A 13,996-nucleotide genomic window follows, 5' to 3' on the forward strand; every position below is an offset into this window, starting at 1 on the left:
CCCAATAAATTGATTTTTTTTAAAAAGTGATATTACAGCATGGTCAAGAGGGCTATAAATAAGAATGTCAACAAATGGATTCCTTTTGGAAAGCAGCTTGGGAAAACATATTAAGAATCCTACAGTGTGGTAAAAGATCCCCTATTTTAGAACTATATCCTAAGGACATAAAATGAAATACAAAATATTCATGAAAGGATTTTTTAAAGTAAATCACCAACATATCTGACAAAAAATAGATGATGGCAAAATATTGTGTACTCATGCCAAGCGAAGTTTGTGGGGAGCTTTTTAAAACCTGGAAAAACGCTTATGTGATCATGCTAAATAGAGACAAGATACAAATGCTATATATGGCACAAACTAAATTATGTAAAAATATGCATAGAAAAATCGCTGAAAATCGCTATAGGATTACCTTTGATTAATGGAGGTATGAGTGATTTTTAGTCTTTTAATACAAATTCTAAAATGTTGTTAAAATGTTTTTTATGTATTTCTTTCATTTGATATGAGAATGCATTTTAAAATATAGTCTTAAATTCTAAAATAAAGTAAACCATACTCGAGGCAATCCCTGAGCTTTCTTGCTTCTTGGAAAGCAAGTGCTGCAAGAGGAAGAAGGGCCAGACGGCTTCCCTCTGATCCTCCCTGTACCTGCACCCACACAGCCCCGTCCTCACTCCCCACGGCTACTCTCCCACTGACCCCTCCAGTCCTTTCTTTAGGAAATGCCCCGTCTGGTCACCGAACCCCAGTCTGTCTTTCCCTACAACTCCACTCCCTTTCACATTTCGAGTGTAAGCCCCCTGAGAGCAAAGTTGGACCTGTGCCTTCACGTAAACCTACTTCCCGCTGCCCCTACTCACGTACACTCACACCACAATGAGGGCTTAAGTAACAATGACCCTGTGTTTTCTAACACAGTCATCTTTTCACTGTGGTCTCTCCTTTTCATCCAAGGACCCCCACGGCCTCACCTCCGTCCCCGGCCCCAACACAGTGCTGGGACTATGAGTGCCTGGGCTGGTGGGCTGTTAGTCCCCATTCTATACAGAAAAGTAAGACCAAGGCACTCTTTTTTGCTGAGACTAATTGAGGCAGTCCTCCCCTGACTTCTTTATAAGAATAATTTACCACGTACTTAGACTCTATGGGCTTCAGCCATGTTTTGCTCATCTCTGTAGCGCCAGGCAGACATTTGGTATGACCTACGCTTCTCAAGATTTATTTAATAATCTTCCAGCTGGCGTATCCTGAAGACAGGACATTCTAAGACACACTCTAATTCATTTCCACTTAAGAGGACTGAAATCAGGGAAGATATAAAAGAAGAGCAGCAGCAAAATGCTGAAAGAGTCACCTAGTGGGTTCTGGGCACACGGTTCGGGCCAAGCGTAGAGTTGTGCAAAGAGAAACGAGATGGCCTGTGTCCCCTTGAATCAACTCCACGTTTTATCTCAGGGCCTCTGTCTCCCAAGCAATGGGAGACACGAATGCTCATTGATCAGGAGCCGATACACTCCCATCTGGGGAAGGAAAATGGGGAGACTTAGAAGTCCAGTGGGGGACATCTCAATACTCTCCAGGGAAACGCGAGAGCCTGGTGGGAGGAGGACCATGCCTGGACAAACCAGAGGTGGTTAGAGCGGGTTCCTCTCAGCTCACCAGAGCCCACTGCACTCTTGACTCCCCCAAGGCCGTTTTCAGTGACGGCACGTTAGTCTCTCGGAGTCAGCCATCATGGGAGCATTTCCATCATGGAAAGAGACAAATGCTACCAATCAGTCTTCGGAGATTTTTCGTTTTTTAATGTCCAGAGAGCTGGTTGTTAAACAATTATGCACGTACCTGGATGCAGCTTAGAAATCACAGGTACAGCTACTTAAGAGGGAGAAAATTAAAAGAAGAGTCCATAATGAACCTTTGATGTGTCTGGCTACTCTCAGTCTCTAGATGGATGAGTATGTGTCCCTTGATGCAGAAATAAAGAAAGATGTGATTGGGAGTCAAGGGTGGAGAAGGTGAGAGTGTTAGTCTGAGTACTTTAGAGAAACAAATCCACAGAAACTCATATGTATAAGAGAGAGTTTTATATAAAGGGTAAGTGCACATCAAGAAAATACCCCAAGCCCACAAGTCCAACATTAACCCATATGTCTGACACCAACCTACAAAGTCCTCCTCCATCTCACAAAACACAAACTATGACGCCGACTGCAGGAGGAAAGCCGAATCAGTGAAATGCGTAAGCATATCAGTGCTGGCAGGGGTCTCCACACGGCTGCTCCAGCATCCAGGCCTGCACTGGGGTAGGTCCATGCGGTTTCTCCTCGAGGATGTCTTGCAGGAAAGGAGCCTTGGCAGCTGACGCAGGGAACTGGATACGGCAGTTGCACTCTAGTCCAACCATCACAAAGCAAGAGACCCGAGAACTCGAAAGGCGAGGCTCACTGAGTCATTTATCTCTCTGCCCTGCCATTAACCCCACGTGTGTTTATCGGCCAGGTTGGCCCAATAAACGTTAACCATCTCAGTGAGTTTAGTCAGTGTGTGATTTACACTAACATTACCCAACAAATCCGGGTTTTGTACCAGATTCCAGAGAGATGATCACTTACACAGTGGAATTGCCCCATGAAGCATAAATGCCTTAGATGAGGGTGCCAGGCCACCTAATAGGTAAGACTGGGATGGGAGCTCATCAGACCAGAAAGGCCTACCCCATGACAGCCAACCTTATAATTAACTCAGGATCTAGACTGATTTCAGTGGGGAGGGACTAGAACTCAAATTGTATAATGAAACTCTAATAGTAGCTCTGTGCTTCTGGAGGGGAAAAGATATGTTTGGGACAATGAAGCACCACCTTGGGGATTCTCCCAGACCTCAGACTAAGCATCTCTTCGTTCTGCTGATCCTGATTTGCACTCTATAAAGCAGGGGTGGGGAGGAGTCTTTCTCCTGCCAAGGGTCATTGGATATTTATAACATCATTGGGTTAAACATTTAATTAACTCACTTGTAACGTGAGTTACTGGTAGAACGGCTTTTCTTCGGTGGGTCATGTGACCGGGGCTGGTGTTGGTGACTTCCAGAACCTTATGGGGCCTGTGGCTCAGACATTTCCCACTGCTGCTCTGTAATAGAGCTGTAATCACAAGCACAGCACTTTTGTTGTTCTGTAAGTGACCCTAGGAAACTATCAATCCTGAAAGAACGGTGGAAGCCAGGAAGCCAGAAGTGAGAGGGACTGGGGACACATGAGCTTCCACCTGGTGTCCTGAGAAGGTCATTGGGAAACCTTGAATTTAGAGCCACATACTCACACACTCCCTGCCATGGAGTCAATGCCGACTCACAGTGACCACCTGGGGGTTTCCAAGACTGTAACTGAAAGCCCAGTCATTCTCTGACTGAACTACTGGTGGGTGGTTTGGAACTGCCAATCGTGCAGATGGAAGCCCAGCACTTAAGCATTACAGCATCTGGGCTCCATAAATGTATAGCCAGCAGGTCAAAAGTAAGGGTATCCAAGTTTACACTTGGGTTTGAAGCCTTGGGTAGACTTGGAAGTCTTCAAGACTGGGTGTAGAAGAGAAAGAAGTAATATATTGATTTGGAACTAAACAGAATTGAGCTGGTCTTGACACAGAGTGTTTTGAGTTTAAAGCTTCTCTGACACAGCTTGAAGAACATGGCTTGGCAATGGACTCTGTGTCTGAAGGCTTGGGAACAGCTCCAGTAGGGTTAAAAAATGGACAGCGGGCTCATCCTGGGACTGGCAGAACTCAACATTTGAGAGACCTGCAGAAAAGGTGACTTAGGAAAGGAGCCTAAAGAGAATTCAAGAAACCAAACGAGAAAAGAAGGTGGGCCCCAGGAAAGGGGAGTTTCTGAGAAAAGAAATAGCCACACAGTCAGATGCTATGGACCTCAAAGGTGTCTCTGACTTCAACATCAAAAGGATATTGTTGACCTTGTCTAGACCAGGTTGCCTGGAATGTGAAGAACAGGGAAAGCAGAATAATGCCTCTTCAGCATGGCTTCCAGTACCCATCTGTCAGTTTGTCATATTGTGGTGGCTTATGTGCTGCTGCGATGCTGTAAGCAAGGCCACCAGTATTTCAAATCCCATCAGGTCCCCAGGTGGAAAGGCTTCAGCAGAGCTTTCAGACTAACACAGGCTAAAAAGTCAAGCATAGCAATCTGCTTATGGAAACTAGCCTATGGAAGTCCCATGGATCACAGCAGAATACTGGTTGGTCCAATGTTGGAAGGTGAATCCCCTAGATTGGGGGGCACCATGCAATGACCACAGCAGTGGGCTCCTGGATGCCAGCCATTGTGAATGTGGTGTAGGGCCGGCAATGCATTGTTTTTAAGGTAGGGTCTCCATGAGTCAGGAAAATGACAACTTCTTTTGGTACTTCAAAGGCAGGAAAGTTCATACAAATCATTGTGTGTCCAAGTGACGGAGAGCTAGAAAAGGAAAGGGCAATGGACAAGCAGGCAGCCACCACCAACAGAAGGAGCAGGTTATTGGTCTCAGGAGGAGAGTCTCACAGAAGAATCAGCAACTCAATTTAGCTCTACAGAGGAGATGCAGCTGAGGGCAGTGCGATGCCTAGCACAGAGGAGAAAGAAATGCCCTGACCTCACCCTTCCTCCCACCCTCTGGTCTTCTGCTGCCAATGTCTCTGGTGGATAACACCTAGCCAGAAGACGAACTGAAGAACGTCTCTCCCTACCACACAAAGCCACGCTTGAGACGGGCAGGAGTAAGTCTGACAGTGAAGAGGCAAGTGAAACAGGCTGACGGCTCACATTCATCACATCTGAGGCACCATCGGTTGTAAGTCCATTAGGCTTTCCAAAATACAACAAGGCTTCAACAAGTCCATGGAAATTGAAATTAGCAGATAGCTTTTCCAGAGACTTTTTGAAGCCCCTCCCTCCCCATCCATACCACCATCTGAAAAAGTAGCCATCCTAGAATTGATGGGAAAGGTTGATGAGATAAGGTGTACCCGTACCCAGCAGATGTGGTTTCCCTTGCATGAGACCATTGTCTGATCCCAACTCCTCACTGACCCTGGGCAGCTTGGGTTGCCCGGTGGGTTCCCTGCTGATCTCCCTTCCACGAGGCTGGTTCTCCCAGGGCCACCCAGCACACCATGGCCAGCCAAGGCTTTGTGCTCATCTTGCCACCTACTCAGACATCTGATTGGTTATTTGTCTCACTGACACTCAACACATCTACGGTGGGCTGGAGTCTTTGTACCGAAACCCACGGGTGCCTCCGTTACCACTGAGGACGGAGAGAGACGAGCAGCAGAAAGAGGAAGCTGGGGAGGGGAGGGGAGCGAAAATGAGCACGCGGGCCTCAGCCCACATGCCGTCAGAACTAGTGCTGATGGCAGGGGCACAAATACATCCAGTGGCCAATAAATCCTCTCACGAACGGGCCAGCGATGTTCTTGGTTCTTATCAACAGACAGCCGTGCATCTCCTGGCTCCTAGGAGATGGCACTGTAGGGGCATAAGTGCTGGAGCCCTCAACCAGGGTCACCGTCCACCGAGAGTGACTGTTGCTGCTGTTAGGTACCCCTGAGTCAGTTCCGTGCACAACAGAAGGAAACACTGCCTGGCCCCACACCAGCCTTGCAATTGTTCCTTTCCCGGAGCTCGGGGTGACAGCCACAGTGGCAACCCCTCTGGTCAGGGGCTTTCTTCTTTATTGCTGCCCTTTCAATTGACCGAGCACGCTATCCTTCTCCAGTGATGGTCCATCCTGCTAAAAACCAAACCAAACTCACTGCCATCAAGTAGATGCGTGTTCACAGCAGTCCTATACGACAGGGTAGAACTGCCCCTGTGAGTTTCAAGACTGTAACTCTTCACAGGAGCACAAAGCCACAGACCGGACGGTGCTTTCATACTGCTGACCTCACGGATCATAGCCCAATTTGTACCCAGTATGCAGCCAGGGCTCCTTCTACAGATCAGGAAAGGGCAGGGCCATGCCCTGGGTGTGAGTCAGTCCCCAGCCTTCTGCCAAAGGCGATCAGGAAGCTGGGCATCCTGGATACGCCCGGGCTTTAATCTGCACTGTGGATCCATATCAAGGAGGGGTCCCTCCCCGAGGGGCTGGCAGCTGCTTGCACACAGGCCCAAAAGCAGCAGGGGGAAAAAGAATCAGAAAAAAAAGGCAAGGGGTGACAAAGAGCTCCCGATGGATAGCAGCCACCCTTGCACAACCCCCCACTGCCATCGAGTCATGGTGACCCTTTATAGAATCTTGGAGACTGGATAGGAGCCCTGATGACAAAGTGGTTCTGTGTTGGGCTGCTAACCACAAGATCAGCAGTTTGAAACCACCAGCCTTTCCATCGGAGAAACACTGGGCTTCCCACTCCCCTAAAGTGAGTCTCTGAAACTCGGAGAGGGCAGTTCTACCCTGTCCTACAGGGTCACTGGGAATCAGAGTTGATGTCATCGCAATGCATATGCTTCTTTGGGTTTGGGGCCTCTCAACCTGATGGGAGCAGATAGCTTCCCCTCTGTCTCCATCACTGACCACACTGTGCCACCTGCGTCCCTTTGACCACGCAGTGAAGGTGGCACCATCGAATTACATGCTCAAAGATGGTTAAAGTGACACGTGTTTCTCATGTGCATCCACCACAGTAACAAATTAACTTAAAAGTAAAACTGCGTTTCAATCCGACACTTTTCATTGCCCCTTTCTCCAGGCTCCATAAAACTAATAAAACCCACTGCTGTCTTGTCAGTTCTGACTTCACTGCCACTCTGTAGGTGTGTTAGACAGGGTTCTCTAGAGAAACAAAACCAGAATGCTAATAATTTTATATATATTTATACAGATAGATTAAGGTGACCAGACGTCCCGCGTTTGGTGGGACAGTCCCAATTTTTAACAATTTTTCCCGCATCCCACGGCATTTTTAAAAAGTCCCGATTTTTGGAAAGAATGAACGACAAGCTAGGGTATACGGTTTTTGGCTGCCATGTGGCTATTTCGCCAGGATATGAGTTTTATCAATGGTGCCCCGCTTTACCAATGTTAAAATCTGGTCACCTTAAGATAGATAGATATATAACACAAGAAATCAAGAGTTAATTAAATGATAAAGCAGTACAAATGGCTCAGTGCAACTCACTCCCATGAGACAGCTGTGAGACACTGGCAGTCCTTCAAGTCTTAAGGGCCGCCGGATAGTCCTCTGTAGAGCAATTCAGGCTATCCGGGCACAGGCAGCAAACAGCAAGGCAAGTCACCAACAGTCAGCCAGATGACAGGGTCCGACAGTTCCCAGCTCAAAGATGTAAATCCTAATTGTGTGGCAAAGTAGGTCTTGAAGGAGCCTCAAATTACAGCGACACAGTCCACGGGTTAGGTGTCCCACAGGTAGTGTAGCTTGCAAATTGAGGCACAGAACAAGCAAGGCAGCCGCACACTGGTCCAGTGATCAAGGAGTAAGAGACAAGAAAGGCGAGGCTCACCGAGGCATTTATCTCTCCGCCCTTCAATTAATCCCACCTGTGTCTATCGGCCAGGTTGGCACAATAAACTAACCACCTCAGTAGATCAGGGTAGAATGACCCTTGTGGGTTTCTGTAACTTTTACGGCAGGCAAAAAACAGCAAGTCCTTTCCAAGAGCTGATTCTACAGTTAGCATCCCAACCCATAACCCACTATATACCACAGAGAGAGAGAGAGAGAGAGAGAGAGAGAAAACACCACCAAACTCACTGCCATTGTGACAACGCGGATTTGTGACGACCCTGTAAGACAGGGCAGTCCTGCCCCTCTTGGGTTTCCGAGACTAACTATTGACAGGGCCACACCCCCAGAGCCCCATCACTCACTGTCAGAGGGTCCATTTTCACTTACAGCGACGTGCTGAACCCAAGGGGAGGCTGTGAGAGTCAGGAGGGGTTAAGGATGAAGCAGACACGGCTACGGTCAAATTCATTTTGGAGAGTGCAGCATCCTAGCTTGAGGAGCTCATGCATCAAAAGGACACTAGCCAAAGAAAAATCACGTATTTTTTTAATGAAGAGTTTTGGCTTCCCAGGGAGTCTTCCTACTGGGAAATGACACTTGGCATTGAGGATTTCTGTCATGTAAGGTCTGCGTTGACCCAGCAGCTCTTACCACTCGCCAGGTTCTTGGGAGGGTTCCCTTCTGTTTGGTTCATGGCTATTGCTCTTCACCTGAAAACCGGAGGGGTGGAGGGAGGAAGTGAGCCTGACCCAAATGGGGAGAAGCTTTAGGAGATCTTCTGTGTTTCAATGTCAAAACCAATACTTCAACAATGCACGAGAACGAAATTCCCTTTGGAGGCTAGACTATGAGCAACGACGCTCTCCCTATTCACAATCACCCCAAGCCCACTGGTGTAGTTGGTGAGGCCAGGCCCCTGAAAGAGATGGCGACCTCACTATAAAGTCTCCATGCTATTTTCGGAGGTCGTGCAGGAGGGCGGTGTCAGAGGAGAGGCATGTTCTTACCCTCAATGAGCATCGAACGGCGTTGCTTCCAAGATGAATGCATAACGGGGAGGAAGCCATGAAAAGGAGTCTCCAGATGGGAGGCACTGAATCGCAGAACCAGGAGCACAGGCTCTCACACCAAGATCCGGGCTCCAGTCCTAGCACCGCCATGTGTGGGCTTCTGAAACCTCGCAGAGATTTGAGTTTCTCCAACTGTTAAGTGGGGAAATCACAAGCCCCACCTCACAGAGTCCTTCTAAGGATGGCGTGAGCTGATGGGTGTCAAGTCTATAGATCAGGGTGAGTTGTAGCAAGTGCTCATTAAGGGGTAGCCCCGGGGACTGGGTGAGTGCTAGCCCTGTGGTTGAACAACTCTCCTCAGGGGCTTACCAATCCCCCTAGCCCTTTCCTCCCACCTGTGGGTCTAACTTCCCACAAGGACTCGACTCTTTTCCAGAATCCTCACTGTGCCTGCTACCCACCTCCTGGGGCCCACTCCAGTCCTGCTCCCCAAGAAATGCATATCTCTGGGTTTCTTCTCTTGGGGCACGAGAGTATAAACCTACTCTGGCGAGGGCCACCATCAGAAGCAAAGGGAATCAAGCATGAAATCAGCCGGGGAGAAAATATCTGAGCTGAGAAGCGCCTGGATCCAAACGACGTGAGAATGGGAGCCAGCAGGATCCACAAAGCTGTGCAGCCTCTCACATGGAGCCTTGAGCTGCTCGGTGGCAGGTATTGAAGAAGCCACGCCCCTGGGGGAAGCCTGTGCAGGTGCTGTGGTCAGCAGCCCCAGCAGAGCCCGGGCTTTGCATCATCCAAGTCCAGGTGCAGGCGTGTGAGTGGAGAATCTCCAGACCACTGCCACCCTCAGGCCGTCCAGCTGCCCAGACCTCACAGGACAGAGACAGGCCACCCTCTGCCCACTCCGTCTCAGCTCCAAGCAACGCGATCTAGAGCGTAATAAAATGGCGGTCCACCTGACATCATTCAGCACTGGTGTGATGCTTGTTACCTGGGCCTCTTGCATACCCAGCAATGCACATCCTTGAACTGACTTCACCTTTACCCCACCCTCTTCAATAGGACTTGATATACCCGTTCTAAAGATGAGTCAGCCAAGTGTCCACACACACGTCCCACACAGCTTGTCCACAATCCTCTAGCCCCCTGGTTCATGTTCATCATCAAACAGCCTCTCAGATGGAGGGAAGATTTAAGATAAATCAGATGCTGTACCATGCACCTGCGGTTGCCCGTTTACATACATTCTACATGCTGATAGCGCTCACTTCTGAAATAAAGTCATTTGGCTGTCAACAAAAATAAAAAAACACTAAATCCTATCCACTTGAGCTGGGCCATGTGATTACAGCTAAGCTGATGGGCTAATTCTGAGCCAACTATCCAGCTGACAAAGGCTCTGTGAATTAAATCTCCCGGAAAAAGGGTAGATTCTGGATCCATCCAATTTGTCTTTGCGTGACCTGAGGTAGGGGAACACCCATGGAGGGCGGGGCTTGGGAGAGATGCTCTCCAGCTGTTCCACACCAGCAAAGGAAGTGCTCCAGACCGAGGAAGCTGCTGCGCAAATTCACTTACAGGTGCTCTGGGAAAGCGCCGCAAATAGACACTCGAGAAAGCTGGATGCCATCACAGGTGCCAGATGCTCCCCCAGACGCGTGGATAATGTGGGTTGCAGGCACTCTGCCGAATTCGACTCATTTCACCTTGGGCGGTGGATATCTCCGTCAACCCAGATGTCAGGAATGGAGCTCCCAATGAGCCATTAGAGCACCCACTGTCCTCCCAGCTGTTGACCACTGGACAGCACATCTCCTGACCTCAGGGAGGGTGTGGAGGCAAGCAGCCAGCGGGCAGCACGGGAACATGCAGAGCTCACGGGAGAAAGACGCTGTTGGTTACATAGTTCTCCAAATGCCCCACCCGGCAATTTGTCAAAACTGCCAAACAAGTCTGACTGTACATCCAAAGAAAGCCCTGCAGGAGCCCCCCACCCCCGGCAGAAATGGTGACGTGCTTGGCTACTATGGCAGTGAGACCTTGTCAACTTGATCCTGTGTGAAGTGTAGGGGTGGACTCCAACCTGTCAATCAGGCCACAGCTTCATGATGCCTCCCTCCTGATGGGTGTGGCCTTTATACAAGGGAGAGACTGGGAGCCCTGGGGGAGGGATATAAAGCTGTTTTCGAGGGAGACAGACTGGGCCCTCTCTTCCTGTCAACAGTGACACTCTCAGATGCCCACAGGGGGTCCCGAAGAGCCAGCATTGACTCCCTGGCAGTGAGCCACCCGACCAGAATGTCACTGATTTTGTTCCTGTGGATAACCCAGCATAGCACAGCCTCGAATCCAATGCTGGTGCTTCCAACCCACCAGAGGCCCTGGGAGAAAGGCCTGGCGACAGTCACCCTGCAACACATGGGCTTGGAGGAGTTGAAATCAGCTGGATGGCAACTGGAAACCAACCAACCAACAACCTCTAGTCCAAAGGACCCCAGGATTAAGATCCGAAACGCCTCAGACTTCAGCCTAGGGGGCAGAGGATGCCTACTCGTCCTTTCAGCAAAGTGCCACCCTCGGTTCCCTCTCTCTCTGATTCTCGGTTCCCTGAGGGGGTCCGACAAAGATTTGAGTGCACATTGTCTCTATGGGTGGTGCGGATCAAAAACACTCTCGGATGCTCCCTGAAGCTGGCGTGGGGGGTGGGGGCGGGTTTGAATCCACCCAGAGGTACCTTGGAAGACTAACCGGGCGATGTACAGCTGAAACGCCAGCCACTGGACCCCTGTGGCCCACAGCTCTAGTGCTCTTCAAACACACAGGGGCCCGTGAGTCCAAACAGCCTTGACAGCTACTGGAAAGTCGGCCTGGCAGCGATTCCAGGAAAGACTAGAGGGTGGACAGGGAAGCGACTCGCCTAGATAGGGGTTAGGTGTCCCTGTGAGCAGCTAGAGCAGTGGTTCTCAACCTGTGGGTCGTGACCCCTTTGAAGGGTGAATCCCTTTCACAGGGGTCACCTGAGACCATCAGAAAACACAGAAATATTTCACAATATATAATTACACATTGTTTTGTGATTAATCACTATGCTTTAATTATGTTTAATTATGTTCAATTTGTAACAATGAAAATACATCCTGCATATCATATATTTACATTATGATTCATAACAGGAGCAAAATTACAGTCATCAAGTAGCAATGAAAATAATGTTATGGTTGGGGGTCACCACAACATGAGGAACTGTATTAAAGGGTCGTGGCATTCGGAGGGTTGAGAACTACTGAGTGAGAGTTTAATTCTTACTCTGAGAGACAGCACTCACTCATTCTCCCACTTGCAGGAAGTGGGAGCTGGGAGAGATCCACCCACTGTAGTTGGTTATTGGTTAAGGATGGTTCCCAGGGGTATTAGTTTCCTTGGACTTCTGGTCTGTCCCTCACATGAACAGGGAGGGCTCTACTGACCAAGGAGCGCCACAAGCAAAGGGCCCCTGGTGCTGGCAGCTAGAAACTGGACCTACATGTGTGCTCATGGTATAAGCAGAGAGGATATGAACAGATGCAATCACCACCCGCTCCCATACCACACGCTCACACAGAGATCAGAATGACTATCCAGTTTCAATGTTGCCCATGAAGCCGGAATAATCTGAATCCTGGAGAGATGTCAAGATCAGCCTGAAGTTCCCAGGCCTCTGTGGAGGAGACACTTCATTCTAAGCTGAATGTAGAAGGTTCCATCTAATTCAGCAGATGTTCCACCGCTCCAGTCCAACCTGACTAGGGGAAGGGGTGTTAGGGTTAGATCCCCCCCAGCCTGTTCTTTCTAGGAATACAATATGGGTCCATCTCAAACTAGTTTTGTGACCAACCTGTGACGTAAGGTGGCCTGCTCTTGAGCACAGGGATGGATGGATGGATGGATGGATGGATGGATGGATGGATGGATGGATGGATGAATAGATGGACGGATGGATGAATAGATGGATGGGTGAACAGATGGGTAAAGAGCACTGGGTTCTAGACCTACTGGTCTCAATTTCTAACCCAAGAGTGCCATCTCAGAAACTTGGTTACAATCCAACAAGGACATCTTTTACTTGGAGAATGAAGTGGTGGTTACAAGGAAAATGAACAAGTACAGAAGGCCTGGATTTATACTGAAATTCCAGAGAGATAATAGAATATCTACACCCTGGGCATCTGTTTCACCCTCCACTCTTTGTTAGAAACACTGGTGTCTGGCTGTCAGAGATTTCCTTCCATCTCAGGATTTTAATAAGGTGATTCTGCCTTTGCCAAGTTCAACTGTTTCAGGTGAACCAGGATTCAAAATTCTCACACAGTGAGAAATTCCTTCCCCAAAAACTAATGTGGAGGAAGAGGAGGAAGCATTTCAGTAAGTTAAGTTGGAAGAGTGGGTGGGAGAAATCCCTCCTATCCCAGCCTTTGCCTTCATTTCACACAAACCAAAATCATGTGGGAGCTCACAGGGAAGCCGCTTTCAAATTCACAGCCCGTTGTCCATTATAATTGAAAATACAGTGGCGTGTAAGAGAGGATGTTGATTCTAGACTCAGAATGTCAACCGGGTCTTCTCATTTCAGAGATACGTACATCCCTTAGTGCGCCGAAGCTACTGTGGGGCTGAAATTTTTATAAACTCGACTCCAAGTCAAATATTACAAAACTGCCAAATGTCAGTGCACTGCTTATTAGGAGGATACACCATACCCCATTAAGTCCAAATATTACCAAGTGCTTTCATCTCAAAGTTACAGAAACTCGCTTTGGCAAGCAAGCTCTCTCTTAGCAACACCTCAAGCATATCAGGAGAGTTCAACAATTGTGTGGGAAAATCCCACTATTGTTCATTTCATTTTTCCCACAAACATTTTGAACCCCCCGTGTATGTGAAGCGGGGAAGGGCAGAAGACACTTAAGGATTAAAAATAAAGCAAAACCTTCATCCCTTTCACTAAAAATGAGAAACACTGAGGGGGAATTACTCATTCAGGAAAACAGGGTTTGATCTCTAAAGACGCTAGCCAGTCTGCTGAGGAGTCTAAGTCACTAGGGGTATCAACATGATGGTAATGTTGTCCGGATCTGTTATCCTTTCCTGCCTCAATGATATTCTACCCAATTCTAGGCCTTTTCTCTCTCTTTGAGTTATGAAGGCTCAGTCCGCAAATGATTGTAAAACTTTAATTTCACATCCGGTCCAAAGCCAAAGGTCTGTTCTCCTCTGGTGTAAGGCCCCGGGCCCCATGATCCTCCCTGAGGAGACAGGCAAGCTCCCAGGAGCCCTTGCTTTGCTGAAGGAAAAATGGTGCCTCCCTGTGCGTCGTGTCAAAGTTCTACTTCTACCAAAAATCCAGTAAATCCTTAGATCCAGAAGCAAATGTTTTGATGTCAGGGAGGCTTCCTGATGGTGCTGCTGCTGCTG

Source organism: Echinops telfairi, unplaced genomic scaffold, assembly GCF_000313985.2.
Source record: "Echinops telfairi isolate 266 unplaced genomic scaffold, ASM31398v2 ScPeMD7_16;HRSCAF=60, whole genome shotgun sequence".
Taxonomy (NCBI): Eukaryota; Metazoa; Chordata; class Mammalia; order Afrosoricida; family Tenrecidae; genus Echinops; species Echinops telfairi.